Below are 18,959 nucleotides of genomic sequence, written 5' to 3' on the forward strand. Positions count from 1 at the left end.
TCTTTTATTTTAATAACTTTATTTTATTTTTTCTTTCTTTCTTTCTTTTTTTCCCACTTTTCTTCTGAGATGTGTGGCTGACAGGATATTGGTGCACTGGCTGGGTGTCAGGCCTGTGCCTCTGAGGTGGGTGAGCCAAATTCAGGACATTGGTCCACCAGAGACCTCCTGGCTCCACATAATATCAAATGGCGAAAGCTCTCCCAGAGATCTCCATCTCAACAATAAGACCCAGCTCCACTCAATGACCAGCAAGCTACAGTGCTGGACACCCTAGCCAAACAACTAGCAAGACAGGAACACAGCCCAACCCATTAGCAGAGAGACTGCCTAAAATCATAATAATTTATGTTTGGGGTCACAGACACCCCAAAACACATCACTGGACGTGGTCCTGCCCACCAGAAAGACAAGATCCAGCCTCATCCACCAGAACACAGGCACTAGCCCCCTCCACCAGGAAGCCTACACAACCCACTAAACCAACCTTAGCCACTGGGTGCAGACACCAAACACAACAGGAACTATGAGCATGCAGCCTGTGAGAAAGAAACCCCAAGTGCAGTAACTTAAGCAAAATGAGAAGACAGACAAACAAACAGCAGATGAAGGAGCAAGATAAAAACCCACCAGACCAAACAAATGAAGAGGAAATAGCAGTCTACCTGAAAAAGAATTCAGAGTAATGATAGTAAAGATGATCCAAAATCTTGGAACTAGAATGGAGAAAATACAAGAAACTTTTAACAAGGACCTAGAAGAACTAAAGAGCAACAAACAATGATGAACAACACAATAAATGAAATTAAAAATTCTCTAGAAGGAATCAATAGCAGAATAACTGAGGCAGAAGAACGGATAAGTGACCTGGAAGATAAAATAGTGGAAATAACTACCACAGAGCAGAATAAAGAATAAAGAATGAAAAGAATTGAGGACAGTCTCAGAGACCTCTGGAACCACATTAAAAGCACCAACATTGGAATTATAGGGGTCCCAGAAGAAGAAGAGAAAAAGAAAGACTGAGAAAATATTTGAAGAGAATATAGTTGGAAACTTCCCTATATAGGAAAGGAAATAGTTAATCAAGTCCAGGAAGCACAGAGAGTCCCATACAGGATAAATCCAAGGAGAAACACTCCAAGACACATATTAATCAAACTATCAAAAATTAAATACAAAGAAAAATTAAAATCAGCAAGGGAAAAGCAGCAAATAACATACAAGGGAATCCCTATAAGGTTATCAGCTGATCATTCAGCAGAAACTCTGAAAGCCAGAAGAGAGTGGCAGGACATATTTAAAGTGATGAAAGGTAAAAACCTACAACTGAGATTATTCTACCTAGCAAGGATCTCATTCAGATTTGAGGGAGAAATTAAAACCTTGCAGACAAGCAAAAGCTAAGAGAATTCAACACCACAAAACCAGCTTTACAACAAATCCTAAAGGAACTTCTCTAGGCAGAAAACACAAGAGAAGGAAAAGACCTACAATAACAAACCAAAAATAATTAAGAAAATGGTAATAGGAACATGCATATCGATAACTATCTTAAATGTAAATGGATTACGGTCTTCCCTGGTGGCACAGTGGTTGAGATTCAGCCTGCCGATGCAGGGGACACGGGTTCATGCCCTGGTCCGGGAAGATCCCATGTGCCATGGAGTGGCTGGGCCCTTGAGCCATGGCCACTGAGCCTGCACGTCTGGAGCCTGTGCTCTGCAACTGGAGAGGCCACAACAGTGAGAGGCCCAGGTACAGCAAAAAAAAAATAAATAAATAAAGTAAATGGATTAAATGTTCCAACCAAAAGAAATAGACTGGCTGAATGGATAACAAAAACAAGACCCATATATATGTTGTTTACAGGAGACCCACTTCAGACCTAGGGACACATGCAGACTGAAAGTGAGGAATCAAAAAAGATATTCCATGCAAATGGAAATCAAAAAAAGCTGGAGTAGCAATTCTCATATCAGAAAAAATAGACTTTAAAATAAAGACTATTAAAAGAGACAAAGAAGGGCACTATAATGATCAAGGGATCTATCCAAGAAGAAGATATAACAATTGTAAATATTTATGCACCTGATATAGGAGCACCTTAATACATAAGGCAAACGCTAACAGCCATAAAAGGGGAAGTTGAGATAACACAACCATATTAGGAGAGTTTAATACCACACTTTCACCAATGGACAGATCATTCAAAATGAAAATAAATAAGGAACACAAGCTTTAAATGATACATTAAACAAAATGGTCTTAATTGATATTTATAGGACATTCCATCCAAAAACAACAGAAAACACTTTATTCTCAAGTGCTCATGGAACATTCTCCAGGATAGATCATATCTTGGGTGACAAATCAAGCCTTGGTAAATTTAAGAAAATTGAAATCGTATCAAGTGTCTTTTCTGACCACGACGTTATGAGACTAGATATCAATTACAGGAAAGAGTCTGTAAAAAATACAAACACATGAAGGCTAAACAATACACTACTTAATAAGCAGGAGATCACTGAAGAAATCAATCAAAAAATACCTAGAAAAAAATGACAATGAAAACACGATGACCGAAAACCCATGGGATGCAGCAAAAGCAGTTTGAAGAAGGAGGTTTACAGCAGTATAATCCTACCTCAGGAAACAAGAAACATCTCAAATAAACAACCTAACCTCACACATAACGCAATCAGAGAAAGAAGAGCAAAAAACCACAAAGTTAGCAGAAGAAAAGAAATCATAAAGATCAGATCATAAATAAATGAAAAAGAAATGAGGGGAAACAAGAGCAAAGAAAAATAAAACTAAAAGCTGATTTTTTAAGAAGATAAAGAAAATTGATAAACCATTAGCCAGACTCACCAAGAAAAAAAAGGGAGAAGACTCATATCAACAGAATTAGAAATGAAAAAGTAGAAGTAAAAACTGACATGGCAGAAATAAAAAGAATCATGAGAGATTACTACAAGCAACTATATGCCAATAAAATGGACACCCTGGAAGAAATGGACAAATTCTTAGGAAAACAAAACCTTCCAAGACTGAACCAGGAAGATATAGAAAATATAAGCAGACCAATCACAAGCACTGAAATTGAGACTGTGATTAAAAATCTTCCAACAGGGCTTCCCTTGTGGTGCAGTGGTTGAGAGCCCGCCTGCCAATGCAGGGGACATGGGTTCGTGCCCCAGACCAGGAAGATCCTGCATGCCACGGAGCAGTTAGGCCCGTGAGCCATGGCCACTGAGCCTGTGCGTCCGGAGCCTGTGCCCTGCAACGGGAGAGGCCACAACAGTGAGAGGACCGTGTACCACAAAAAAAAAAAAAAAAAAAAAAAAAAATCTTCCAAGAAACAAAAGCCCAGGACCAGATGGCTTCACAGGAGAATTCCATCAAACATTTAGAGAAGAGCTATCACCTATCCTTCTCAAAGTCCTCCAAAATATAGCAGAGGAAGGAACACTCCCAAAATCATTCTATGAAGCCACCATCACCCTGATACCAAAAACAGACAAAGCTGTCACAAAGAAAGAAAACTACAGGCCGATATCACTGATCAACATAGATTCAAAAATCCTACTAGCAAGCATAATCCAACAGCACAATAAAAGGATCATAGACCATGATCAAGTGGGGAATGCAAGGATTCTTGTGCACCTGACATAGGAGCACCTTAATACATAAGGCCAATGCTAACAGCCATAAAAGGGGAAACTGACAGTAATACAACCATAGTAAGGGAGTTTATTACCACACTTTCATCAATGGACAGATCATCCAAAATGAAAATAAATAAGGAACACAAGCTTTAAATGAAGGAATGCAAGGATTCTTCAATATATGCAAATCAATCAATGTGATACACCACACTGAAGGATAAAACTGAAGGATAAAAACCATATGATCATCTCAATAGATGCAGAAAAAGCTTTCGAACAAAATTCAACACTGATTTATCATAAAAACCCTCCAGAAAGTAGGCATACAGGGAACTTACTTCAACATAATAAAGGCCATATATGACAAATCCAGAGCCAACATCGTTCCCAATGGTGAAAAACTGAAACCATTTCCACTAAGATCCAGAACAAGACAAGGTTCCCCACTCTCTCCACTATTATTCAAAATAGTTTTGGAATTGTTAACCACAGCAATCAGAGAAGAAAAAGAAAGAAAAAGAATCCAAATCGGAAAAGAAGAAGTGAAACTGTCACTGTTTGCAGATGACATGATACTATACATAGAGAATCCTAAAGATGCTACCAGAGAACTACAAGAGCTAATCAGTGAACTTGGTAAAGTAGCAGGATACACAATTAATACACAGAAATCCCTTGCATTCCTATACACTAATGATGAAAAATCTGAAAGAGAAATTAAGGAAACACTCCCATTTACCATTGCAACAAAAAGAATAATATACCTAGGAATAAACCTACCTAAGGAGACAAAAAACCTGTTTGCAGAAAACTATAAGACACTGATGAAAGAAATTAAAGATGATACAAACAGATGGAGAGATATACCACGTTCTTGGATTGGAAGAATCAACATTGTGAAAATGACTATATTACCCAAAGCAATCTACAGTTCAGTGCAATCCTTATCAAACTACCAATGGCATTTTTCACAGAACTAGGACAAAAAATTTCACAATTTATATGGAAACCCAAAAGACCCCGAATAGCCAAAACAATCTTGAAAGAAAAACAGAGCTGGAGGAATCAGGTTCCCTGACTTCGGACTATACTACAAAGCTACAGTAATCAAGACAGTATGGTACTGGCACAAAAACAGAAATATAGATCTATGGAACAGGATAGAAAGCCCAGAGATAAACCCATGCACATATGGTCACCTTATTTTTGATAAAGAAGGTAAGAATATATAGTGGAGAAAAGACAGCCTCTTCAGTAAGTTGTACTAGGAAAACTGGACAGCTACATGTAAAAGAATGAAATTAGAACACTCCCTAACACCATACACAAAAATAAACTCAAAATGGATTAAAGACAGAAATGTAAGGCCAGACACTATAAAACTCTTAGAGGAAAACATAGGCAGGACACTCTATGACATAAATAACAGCAAAATCATTTTTGACCCACTTCCTAGAGAAATGGAAATAAAAACAAAAATAAAGAAATGGGACCTAATGAAACTTAAAAGCTTTTGCACAGCAAAGGAAACCATAAACAAGATGAGAAGATGACCCTCAGAATGGGAGAAAATATTTGCAAATGAAGCAACTGAAAAAGGATTAATCTCCAAATTTGCATGCAGCTCAATATAAAAAAAACAAAAAACTCAATCCAAAACTTGACAGAAGACCTAAGCAGACATTTCTCCAAAGAAGATATACAGATTGCCAACAAACACATGAAAGAATGCTCAACATCACTAATCATTAGAGAAATGCAAATCAAAAGCACAATGAGGTTTTACCTCACACCAGTCAGAATGGCCATCATCAAAAATCTACAAACAATAAAGCTGGAGATGGTGTGGAGAAAAGAGAACACTCTTGCACTGTTGGTGGGAATGTAAATTGATACAGCCACTATGGAGAACAGTATGAAGCTTTCTTAAAAAGCTAAAAATAGAACTACCATACGACCTAGCAATCCTACTACTGGGCATGTACCCTGAGAAAACCATAATTCAAAAATAGTCATGTAGGGCTTCCCTGGTGGCGCAGTGGTTGAGAGTCCGCCTGCTGATGCAGGGGACACGGGTTCGTGCCCCGGTCTGGGAAGATCCCACATGCCGCAGAGCGGCTAGGCCCGTGAGCCATGGCCGCTGAGCCTGTGCGTCCGGAGCCTGTGCTCCGCAAGGGGAGAGGCCACAACAGTGAGAGGCCCGCCTACCGCAAAAAAAAAAAAAAAAAAAATAGTCATGTACCACAATGTTCATTGCAACACTATTTACAATAGACAGGACATGGAAGCAACCTAAGTGTCCATCGATAGATGAATGGATAAAGAAGATGTGGCACATATATACAATGGAGTATTACTCAGCATAAAAAGAAATGAAATTGAGTTATTTGTAGTGAGGTGGATTTACCTAGATTCTGTCATACAGAGTGAAGTAAGTCAGAAAGAGAAAAACAAATACCATATGCTAACACATATATGTGGAATCTAAAAAAAAAAAAAAAAGGTCATGAAGAACCTAGGAGCAGGATGGGAATAAAGAAGCAGACCTACTATACTAGAGAATGGACTTGAGGACACAGGGAGGGGGAAGGGTAAGCTGGGACGAAGTGAGAGAGAGGCATGGACATATATACACTACTAAATGTAAAATAGATAGCTAGTGGGAAGCAGCCGCATAGCACAGGGAGATCAGCTTGGTGCTTTGTGACCACCTAGAGGGGTGGGATAGGAAGGGTGGGAGGGAGGGAGATGCAAGAGGGAAGAGATATGGGGATATATGTATATGTATAACTGATTCACTTTGTTATAAATCAGAAACTAACACACCATTGTAAAGCAATTGTAGTCCAATAAAGATGTTAAAAATCGATCAATCAATCAATCTAAGGACATGAATTTGAAAAGAAAAAAAAAGACAAACAACGAACTTGCTGTATAAAAAATAAAATAAAATAAAATTTTCAAAATTTTTTCAAAAAAACAAAAAGAACAAAATAAAAATGTTTTTCCCTTTCTTTTGTATTTTTTCAAATTGTTATTAAGTTCTTAGGACATTAATACTTATTACATTGTTTGACCCTAGCTACTTAAAAAATGGAACTGTTAGTTCTTTTGGCCTCCAGGTACCATAAAAACTACTGAGACCAAAGATGCTGTGAACCAAGAAAGGATTGGGATCTATGCGGTAGAGGGCCCAATGATTGGTGTTGAGATTGACATACTAATATGGCAGAGGGGGGAAAGACCACTCCCCTTATATAGGACCACCTGGAAGAGGACACAAGTGTCCTCGAGGGTGACGTCATCTTGACAGATTACAGTACTTTACAGTGAGTTAAGGGGGAAGGGAAGAAGCAGGCCGACTGGGGGCCTCGCCCACCTGCTCTGTGCACCAGGCTCCTCTCTGGACACGTGCACACCCATCCGCAGGCAGACCTCACGGCCACCCAGCTCGAGGCTTGAAGGACCGTTCTGTAATTGACACTATCTCCAGTGCCCTCGGAGAGCACTGCCTCGAGCCAGAGGTCTCTCCACAACAGCAAAGAAAAGCCTCTTAACCTCCTGCGCTTCATGCAAGGCCGTCTGTTATCGGCTCCGATGGGAGGTCGGCCACCTCCCACTCCAGAGAGCTCATTGGTAACAGGCTTAGCAGATGGACAAAACCGACAAGATGACAAGTGCTGTTAAACTGCAGCACGCAGGTTGTTGTAACACATGCTTAGGACCTTCCTTCTCCTGGGTTCCCCGAGCCGCTAGCGTGGCCGCCAGAGGAGCAACCTTGCACCTCCCGATTCCAGAAGCTGCTGTGCGGTCCCCGGTGCTCCGAGGCCTCGGCCAGAACGGAAGACAAGGACTGGCGAGTACTTCCGGGTCCTCCAAGGCTCTCTCCGAGTGGGGCTTCTCCTTCAAAGCCTGGGTGCTCCCAGACAGGGAGACAAAGACCCACAAGAGGGAAAGCTTTGGGTTGATTTCAGATGCCTATCCACTCAGGCATTCCCACGTGCCAGGCACTATTCACCTTTCTCAGCTCCTCTTCCCCAGGAGCTCAGTGACGCCCTACCCCAGATGCTTGGTTTAAAGCAGCTGTAGTCTCTCAGTTGTTTCTCATGGTGCCCTGCACACCTGAAAGGTAATAAATGGAGAGAAGTGAGTGGTCGGAGCCCGTGGAGGTGTCCGCTTAGCCTCCTATAACAGCTTTCTCCCTTCTCCAGTCCAGGAGGGCTTAGAATGAGCTGTTCAGATCCTCATTCTCTCTTCCCCCACCTTGAAGGACCTGGGTCAAGCCGAGGGAGGCAAGCCCAGGCCAGCCTCTCACCCTGCACTGCCCCAAAGCTGAAAGTCTGGTTCTGTTTCCTGCCTGGGAGGCACAGACCTAGAGGGAAGTGGAGAGGAAGGGCGAGACAGACGGGGCAACAGCTGCCAGTGCCCCAGAGGCCTGCATTCAGGAGACCCATAGTTCGGCATCCCACCAGAGTGTACCTACTACCAGGAGAATCTACCTCATTTCATCAGAGCCAGAGATGTCTGTCTCCAGCTGCCATATCGTCATCCTCCCAGCTGTAGGACTTACTATAATTTCATACAGTTCTGTAGACAGATATTGAAAAGGCATCTGGAAAAATTGATAGCATATCAAGGCAAAGATTTCATAAAAGTCATTTTTTAAATATCCAGCCATAGGTACCAGCATGCAGTCCTCACAGACACATGTGCAAGGTCCCCAAAGGCCTTTTTCCTGATCTCAGAGCGCCCCCTTTGGAAATGAGGCTCCTACTACAACTGGCCTGACAACCTTCTCTGCACAAGTTTGAGCTTGGGGAAGGCAAGGAGAAAGGCCAGGGAGGGGGCAGGGAGAAGTGGGGTAGGGGCAAAGGGAAAGGGACCTGACCTCCAGGGGGCCCCGCAGGTACACATTCTGCTGTGCTGAGAACACTCCACATACGTAGTCTCATTAAAAGCTCACACACAAAATAAGCCTCTAGCCCCAGTTTAGTAACGAAGACTAAGGGACACAGGAGAATCCAAAGGACACAGGACGAGTGACTGTCAGGGCCAATGGTCCTGGGAAAACCAAATCCATGCTCTTTGGTTCAAGAAAACTGTGACTAGCTCTATTCTCATCTCCACAGATACTTTTCAAATTCTCCGCTAAAATCTCAATGAGAAGAAACAACTGCGTTCAAGGGACTCACACAAGAAGTTTCAGGGGCTTTGGCTGGAAGTGGAGAGTGCACTTGAAATAAAAATAGTCAAGGCCAGGTTTCACAAGTGTCCCCTCTCCCCTGTAGTTTCATCTTGTTTTGCTTCCTCCTGGGCTCAGTGATCGAGAACAGGTGGCAGCCGCTGGGGCATGAAAAGGGCCCCGGACTTGGTATCAGAAATCTTCACTGGCACATCGGGCTTGGCCTCAGCAGGGTTTGGTTAGTAAGGAGAGAAACAGCTAGACTTTAGGTTTGGATGTGCAGCCAGGAGACAGTTTCAAGGGCTGTAGAGCAGTATCTGGTGATCACACAAAGAGGAACAGGGAGCTAGTCCAAAGTGCAGGGAGAAATCCAGGATCCTAGGGTAAGAGGCCAAGTCAGGAGCCAGGGGGTGACCAATATTGGAGCTAGAAACAGGAGAAGAGAAAAAAGGGCAGTTCTCCAGAAGGGAGTCCTTTGTTGAGTCAAGGGCAAAGGGGGAGCTCTTATCTGGAAACATCTTAAACATATGTTCCTTTGAGTAGGTCTGGGGATGCAGAGAGCCAGAGGAAGATCTGTGAGTGCTCAGGATGCAGTGGGGTACACAGGGTGTGAGCTTGACCTTGAACCCAAAGCTCTCTTTTGGAGTCTCTTTTGAACGAGTCTGGGATGAGAACAGAGGAAGTTGTGCGCTCAGGTATCTCTTTGGCAGAAATGTGCTTCCCCGTGGACCTGTGCTTGAGTGGAAGCCCAGCTCCCCTATATTTTCATGGCAGGGAGTGAATCTCAGGGTTAGTGAGCCTGAGATCACTTTATTCATTCCTCTGCCTCCATGCCCCACTGCCTTCCAATCCTTTCAACCACACCAAAGTCAACTCTACTTTGAATACGAGAGAGGGCTCGAAAGAGATGTATGTCCTCCCCAAATAGCACTCTGAAAAGTCAGGAGAAGAAGGAGAGAAGCCCGCTCTGGCTCAGTAATGCCGTGGTGAAGGGAGACAGAAGATCACACTGGTCTACAAGGGGTGAGACCCCTCAACCTCTGCTCTTCAAAGTGCTGAACCCCTGTTTCTGTCTGATGACTATCTTAATGAGCAAACATGTCAGTGGGGTTGGGCAGAGAAGGCAGGTCTGTTTTATAGGGGCAAAGAGTTGGGGTACTTTTTCAGAACGACCTTGTTGGGGAGTCAGACATGATAGGAATCAGTGGCCTTCCCTCCCACCCCTGCTTAAACCTGTGAGTTGACATGATCTCTTCTAATAGAATACTGTACTAAATAATAAAGCTAAAGTCACTATTGGAGCCCTATGTGGGCAACTCAACCCTTCAAAGAAGAAAACACTATTCTGAAGCCCTGGACGCTCAGAACCTTGCCTGTCAAATGTGAGACAGTGTTCAAAACATTGTCTATCATTCAATGTCTCCTAAAATAAGCCCCACATTCTTTCAGAACTTAGAACCAGGACATTTTTTAAATGCCCTAAGAATAGGGGATAATGGGGAAGTGCACTTCCCTGTTTTAAATGATGAGAGCTATGGTAATTTGGCATGTTTCCTTTTTTGCCTTAGCTACCAGGAAGCTCCAATTAGATTTTCTGTTAATTGCAATAATATGCAATTTATCCTTTGGATTAATATGTTTGATAATGCCCTTCTTCAATCTTGGTTTCCTCTTTGATTTCTATTATTGTAGGTGTCCTTTGTTTAAGCTGTTCAAACCATCTTTGGAAAGAGGTAGATATTTCTATAAGGAGAACAGACTCCTTAATGCACATTCATGGCCACAAAGCTGGGTAAGCCATGCAAAGAGTACATTTTTTTTGGCAGGAACCCACATTATATCAGCACCATCTTCAGAGATAAAGGACAGCCTTCTGTGTTCCTTCCCTGCCTCTTCCCCTGGAACCACCCTCACAAGGACAAAGTGTCCAGGGAATTCTTTAATCTCTTCTCTTTTAATTGGTGAGAGAAAGTAGTGCCACTCATCAGTGCTCTAAGTTAGAGGGATTTAATTAGATCTAATGACCAGATAAGTGGAGAATTCTGAGTAAGGATCTTTGGGGACTGAATGGTATGAAGAGGATTATGTTGTTATATTTCCCTGTACTTGTTGCCATGGCTGAGGCCACAATGGAAAGAGACGCAGGGCACTAACAAGTGTCAGATGTGGATGCTGTTGGTGGGGAAGGAGTTCATCTTTGCGCCATGGTGGAGAAGGCACTCAAAGCAAAGTGTAAGGTGGGAGTGAGCCCTCAAGAGGATGAAATATTTGATTATACTGCCTGAATCATTCTTACTTTCAGGCAGTCCTGCCTTCTATTTGATCTGTTTCCCAGACTTTCTATCTCCCTGTGACCCTGGCATCTTTCTCACCCTTGAGAAGAGCCACCGCTTGGCCCTAGAATGGGTGGAAGTGTTCCCTTGTCAGACTTCCCATGAGCTGCTGCTAAAGCGACCTGTCCCCTTTTGACAAGTTGCCTTTATCTCGTCTGAGCAGGATCATTTTGAATATCCGTGTGCCGTCACTTAGGGCCTGGAGTGTCAGATTTCTCTCCCCTCCAAGATCATCTGTCACAGTGAGTGGGGTATTCTAGTCCCAAGACCCCCAAGGGGAAGTTCTGGGGGCAGAAGGGAAACGTGGGGGACACAGGGATTAAAGTCAGTCTGCAAATACTCCAGGTCTGACTCATTCTCAAATGGGGGGAAGGGGATGAATTCTTCCCTAGAGAAAGGTCAGTTGAAGCCATGAGGCTTGAGAGGAGGAGAAAGAACTTTTATTGAGTTTTCACCATAAGTTCAGCATTTGGTCAGAAACTCACACCTGTAATACCATTTCATTCTTCTAATATCAGAGACTGGCGCACAATATGTCTTTAATAAGCATAAGTAAAGTGGATGAATAATTGAATTATCCTGAGAGGTATCACTGTCCTTATCAAATAGAACAGAAAACCAAGGTTTAGGAAAAATGAACAATTTGCTGAAGTTTACTCACCAGTGGAGCTAGGATTTGAACCTAGGTCTTTCTTTCTGATGCCAAAGATCACTCTCTTTCCAGTTCAACATGAGTGCAAGACATTGCCACAGCCCTCTCTGGGCCCTCTCCAAACCAGAGCCCATTCAAACGAGGTTTGTGTGTGGTTTGATCTCATTCGACCTCAGTTTGCTCATCGATAAAATGCACTGGCTAGAGCAGTGCTTTTTGATGAAGGAAATGGCCACCATTTTTCTTCTTCCCAGAGATACAGTAAAGCTGAGATAATTTGTATGGAGGCCACCTTTCCTCTAAATCCAAACCCCCATATTTGGTGATAAACAGCATTAATGTGATAACTCTATGTATATGGATCTCTGTGCCAGGAGATGGATTTACATATGTGCTAAATATATTTCACCAGTACCTAAAAGTGATGCTTTATATCAATGCCTCTGGACACCTGGTAGCAGCAGCTCATGTCATTAAGGAAACAAAACAGACACACACACACACAAACACACACACAATGCAAGCACTCTGGGAACACAGTAATGATAGGAGATAGATGCGGAGGACTCTGGCAGGAAGGTCCCACTTACAAATATAAATAGCAAATAACCTCTTGTTCCAACTCTCTGTAAGGTTCTTAGAGATGCTGAAAAGGACCTGTCAGGGCTATCTTATCCCTTTACTTCTCAGAATTATTCAAATGAAAGTAGAGTTTAGGGCCAAATTATTTGAGTTGGCTACATCTTCTGGTTTCATTTGGCCAAGGAAAGACCTTTATGGTTTTGAAGCTGAAAAATGCCAGTTAGTGAGCCCTATGTTAAAGCCTAGGGGGTTCCTGAAATACACTGATCACCCTTCCCCAGAATAATTGTTAACTTTCATCAAGCAAGTTATTATGTTCCAGGACTTATACCGAGGGCTTCAAATAAATGATCCCACTGACTTCTCACACCAACTCTATGAATTTTATTATGCCCATTTTACAGATGAGAACATTGAAACTTAAGAGATTAATAACTTGTCCACAGATGCTCAACTAGCTAATAATCAAGAGAAGAAAGGTGTGAACCGAAGACTTCTGAGTTTTAAATACGCAAGACCACAGACTTCAGTGAGATTCATGTTTTTGAGGATACTGGTCTGCTGGGATGAAAGGGATAGGTAAGGAGATTTAAGAGAAAGAAATTTCACAAATTTTTTTACAATCATGTACAATGTACCACGGAGAGTACACAGTCATGTGGCATCTTGGACTAAGTTCTCTAAAAAGCAGACAGACACAGAACAAGCCATAATTCTCTTCGTTCATGCATTCATTCATTCATGCCTTAATTCAGACATCGAACCAACATGTCCTGTGCTATTCACTGGAAATAAGAAATTAAATAACACCTGGTCTCTACAGTCAGGAAGCTCACAGTCTAATCTGGGGAGAAAGAACAACTAGTAAATTAATGATGACACTGCCATTACATGCTTTGGTGGATGGAAACTATGCAAGCCCAGAGGAGGGACATCCGGACTAGAAAGAAATTAAAGTGATGGAAGGAGAAAAAGCCTTTGAATTTAAGGGAAAAAAACTGGATTTGAGTTCTGTTAGTGTGATTCTGAGCCAGTTCAAACTCTTTTTTTTTTTTTGCTGGATTACAAAAATACCAGTCTAATGATATTACCAATCATAAAAGAGCTAGGTAGAGGATACAATGAGTTAATGTGAATGAAAGCACTATTACTCATCACCATAATCGCAAAGATAGAAAATACGGGAAAGGTAAGTATGAAAAGGTATAAAAACAATGTAAATGTTTCTATAATACAGGATTAAGTAGCAGTATAATAAAACAGGTATGGATGCTCCAAGGAAATGAGAAATCCCTGGAACTTTGAAATCAACAGCCACCTTTTTAGGGGCCAGATTTGTCCACTTGGGATTGAGGAGAAAAAGTATTTTCAGAAATTGGCAGGTGTAATTCTCCCTAGAGTAGGAGGATGAAAAAACATAATTATATCTCAGAGAAATCAATCAATCAAATCCTAAGTATCTACTGACCACAGCCATGTGCCCAGCACTGTGGTGATTTCTATGTAGAATTTCAAAGAGCTAATGAGTTAGTTGGAAGGAGAAGAATAACAAATATTAAATAATTAACTATTATACCAAACTGCAACTAACTCTGGTCACTGTGGGAGTAGGAAAAATCTAGTGTAAACTCAAGCAGTGAGAGACGCTTTCATGGAAGAGATGAGAACTGAATTACATCTTAAAGAAAAGCTAGGGACTTCCCTGGTGGTGCAGTGGTTAAGAATCCGCCTGCTAATGCAAGGGACACGGGTTCAATCACTGGTCCAGGAAGATCCCACATGCCGTGGAGCAATTAAGCCCATGCGCCACAACTACTGAGCCTGCACTCTAGAGCAGGGAAGATCCCACATGCCGTAGAGCAATTAAGCCCGTGTACCACAACTACTGAGCCTGTGTTCTAGAACCCACGAGCCACAACTACTGAGCCCATATGCCACAAGTACTGAAGCCCGCACGCCTAGAGCCAGTGCTCCGCAACAAGGGGAGCCACTGCAGTGAGAAGCCTGTGCACCGCAACAAAGAGTAGCCCCCACTCTCCGCAACTAGAGAAAGCCTGCCCACAGCAATGAAGACCCAATGCAGCCAAAAATAAATACATTTATTTTTAAAAAATAAAAGCTAAGATTTGGAAAAGCAGACAGGAAAGTAAAAGAGGATGAGGAAAAGAATGAAGGGGAAAGAAGGAGGGGGGAAAGGGTAGAAAAATTGGAGAAAAATCATGAAAAGTGGAAACAAAGGGAAGAGAGGAGTGAAGAGAGGAAAGAGCTCAAATAAAAGATTTAGAGCATTTGCAGAAGGAGAGGCTGGAATGGATCTGGGAGGGCTTGGCTAGAAAATTATTGAAGCAGAGTCAGTGACAGCAGAATAGGTTGGATGAAACCAAATTATATTCTGAGCTGAGGCATCAGGATTTGATGCTTCTGGTCAGTTCATACCAGGGACTGTCGTGATAGAAGAAGTTTTGCTTGGTAACAGAATGAGGGGTAGCCTGGGGGTAAGCAGGAATGAGAAATAGAAAGCCCGAATCAGAGACTCAGTGATCTCTGCTCCATTAATGAGGGTGCATCTGCAAGAACAAAGAGGAAAGGGCAGATCTGAGGGGAAATGATAGGCCTGGGAGTATTAGAAATAAAAATGAGAAATGGAGAAGAAGAAAAAGTCAAAGAATCCTGCCAAGAGTCTACGAGGCTGGGAAACCGGAAGAAAAATGGTACTTCTGGGGGGAAAATTAAGCCTTTGGAAAGAAGAAATATGGTGACTTTAAGTTAGAATGTGTCAGTTTGAGGTGATGGGAAAGTCACTCCAATGGAAAAAATCATATCATATAAGCAGTTGGGATAATGAGATTGAAATGGCAGTGGTGAGATCAGGGCTGGACATGTACACAAGAGAGATGTACTGAAGATGATAGTCAAGAAGCTCTTGGAGAAAGGGGTTAGAGGGACAAAGGAGAAGAGCTAAAAAGGTCCCCAGAGACTCCTCACATTTAGGAAGGCACGATAAAAAGGAAACATTAAAGGAGACAGATAAGGAGCAATTCCAGAGGATGGCAGCACAACCCCCAAAATTTGATATACAGAGATCAAAGTAGGGGAGAATATCACAAATGAGGGAAGTATCCATAGTGCCACACAGCTCTCTGATGATGGAGCAGAGGGCTAAAAAGCCTATTTGTTCTGCACGAAGGCATTTCAGTCTAATTTGAGAGCAAACACCATCTTGTATGGAAACCAAGATTAGGATGTCAGGAAGTGACAACATCTGCAAAGAACAAAAGCTTGAAAAGTTTACCAGGAAAAAGGAAGAGGGGAAATTAGAAGGTATGGTAGGATCAAACACAGGACTTTCTGAGATATGGAGACTATAGCACATGGAGAGAAAGAGACTGAAGCTGTCGGAGATGGAGGAACCAGTGAGATCTCATGGAAGCAAAATTCCACAGGAGGCATGGGTCCAGAGTTCACAGGAAGCAGTTATCTTTAAATAAGAGGAAAGAAGCCTTTTCCTTTGAGGATAAAGGGAAAAAGTCCACTTCAGAAACAGAGCTTTTATATTGTGAGAATGAGTACATGAGATGTTCCCAAAGAATGCTTTAATCTCCCACTGATCTGAAATGGCCATGTAGCACAAGTGAGGGGAAAGCTTTGATGGGTTAAGTTACCGAGATCTTCAGATTGTTATTGCAGCATAACCCAGCCCATCCTGGCTGAATACAAGGATAAAGTTGCCTCCTGAGAATAGAACAGCAGGAGTAATTGGGTTTTTAAGGTGGAAAAGGGTATGAAATTACAACTTCAGTAGTATCCAAGTGATTCCAAAAGATTCTTTTTCCCAACATGTGTTTCCAAAATTTCAAACCTATAGACAAGTTAGGAAACTGGTATAATGACCACCCATAGACCCTTCACCCAGATTCACCAACTGCTAACGTTTTGCCACATTTTCTTTCTCTCTCTGTGTATAATGTATGTAGACACAAACACACACACATGCACACGCACGTTTTTTCCCTTTCTTTCCTTCCTTTTTCTTTTTTTCTTTAAAAAGAACATTTGAAAGTAAGTAGCAGACATCACACCAGTTCACTCTGAGTATTTCAGCACATGTTTTTTAAGAATAAGGTTGTTCTCCTATAGAACTACCATACCATTATTATACCAAGAAAATTTAATACTACTACAATAATTTTATCTAGTATACATCCATATTCAAACTTTCCAACTGTTCTTAAATTTACTTTATAGCTGTCCCCCCACCCCATTTATGATCCCATGAAGGATCATACATTATATTTGGGACATATATATGTATCCAAAAGCAGTAAGGTTGCCTAGGCAGAATTTGGATAGTCTGACCCTTTAATGAGCCAGATTTGCCCTGTGGGGAAATAGGAGCTATAGTGTGTACAGAGATCTGCTTGGTTGGATAACACAGGCCTTTGCCTGAAGTTATCTGTAAATGTATCGTTGTAGTGGTGGTAGTGATGAGAAGATGCTGATAAGGATGAAAAGGAAGATGAACGGGGCATAGCATCAAAGGAAAATGATAATTTTTAGATATTAAAGGGCCAAAAAAGAAAAAATTAGAAATATGATTTGGCAATATAAAATTAATATTAATTAGACTCTTTATATGCTACCAAAAACGTTTAATTACTATGCATTAAATAAGAAATCATTAAATGTATGTGAAATTAATTTGTTCTAAGTTCTCTCCACATGTATGCTCAATTTGCAAGTAGCAACACCTCTCAACTTTAAATAGAGTTGACATTGGTGATGGAGTATTTATTTATGGACCAGGTGCCATTAAAGAAGAATGGGCTATGTTCACTGTAGGGAATGCTAAGGGGGATTTAAGATATAAGAGATTGAGAAACCTAGAATCTCAGAGCTAGTGTGACCTTTGTGGTTATTTCTTTCAATAGATCCCTTTATATCACAGGGATTTTCAATGGCTATAATACAAGGCTGTGTGCTACTCTCAGTATTTCAAGAAGACTAACAGGAATGCTATATATACTCATGTTAAGGGTGCACAGTCTAGATAAAATATCAGCGTTTTTTAATTTTTTTGTTTTATCTTTGCGTGGAATTAGATTAGCTCATTACAGTAACATCGGTGATCTTCTGCTTGCCAAATGTCCAATAGCAGCTAAATATGTCTTTGATGGATGGAAAAAAGATGGACAACAAATAAACTTTTCTTTAATCCAAGAGTTTATTTTGGTAGAAGAGATTTTTCAAAACAAGGGAAAAGGGCAGAGTGCTGAGGGAACTAATAGTATAAGTCCTCAGAGTGAAAAGATAGAAAAGCCCTCTTCTTGTTCCCACACCCTCATTTTATAAGATGACGAGATTGCCCAAGTGACATACCTAAGTTCAGGCAGTTATTTACCAGAAGCAATTAATAGCAATCCTTCTAGCATATCAAAGGTTAGTTGAGGAATAAATTTAGTGAGCTAAAATGGGATGTCCCTGGTGACAGAAAGTCTCGAGCAGGGAAGCCAGACAGGAAATCATTGCTTACAAACCAAGCAGGGTGACGGTGTCCTGATTTCAAGCAGCAGATGGATTGTAGCATTTACGTAGGTGGTACGATCGGTAGGTCTCAGTGACTGAGTAGCTCTTGGCTTGGGGACTTGAGAATGGTGGGGAAGAAAGGAAGCATCAAAAATGACATTCAGATTCTAAATGGCAGCTTTTGTGGAGGGAACACAAGAGGAGAAATAGAATTGAAGACAAATATTAGAAAATTACCTCTGAAGACCTAGGAAGGCTGAGATTCTAAGATTCACTTCTGGTCCTAAAGGATTCTTGGGTCTTTCTGAAACCAGGGACAGGAAGATTAAGCAGCCTAATATCCAGTTCTGGGCAGTTAGAGGCCTCTGCTCAAGGTAGACACCAGGGGTCAGTGCAACCCCAGATTCTCTATAAGGAGACATTAGTCCCTTTCCTTGAGTGTCTGTTCATTACCAAGAGAATTTAAGAGAACACCAAAAGGCAAATTCGTTTATGATAACAGCATTTACAAGCAGTTGTAATTATAGTATATAGAAAACAATTATTCCCTCCTAAAATTGCTCTTTTAATTTTCTCTTATTTTTCCCATAGCGAATGTTAAATAAGCTTCATTGCCTCACATACTGCCTTGCATAGGTGCACTGAGGCTCCTAAACATTAGATTAGGAAATACACATCATACTCACGCCCACATTACACAGACTGGCTCTGGGACAGCATGATAGGTGCCCCTGATGGAACCCCCAACCCAGCCCCATCCCAGGCACAGCTCCCAGAGATGCATAACTTAAGCCCTGCCCAGCCACGTGGAGAACACCACTCCTCTCCCAAAATCTACCTCAAGAGCCACCTCTGCTATGAAACCTTTCCTTCCCGAACCCGCAAATAGACCTGGCCACCCCATTCTTTATGCCGCCTTGTTCCCAGAGCAGACATTTTTCCACTGCGAAACTTTCATCAACTTCTTTGTTTACACATCAGTCTTTACCTACAAGATCTTACGTATAATACCTTGA

This window comes from Mesoplodon bidens, assembly GCF_964165515.1.
Source record: "Mesoplodon bidens genome assembly, chromosome: 7".
Taxonomy (NCBI): Eukaryota; Metazoa; Chordata; class Mammalia; order Artiodactyla; family Ziphiidae; genus Mesoplodon; species Mesoplodon bidens.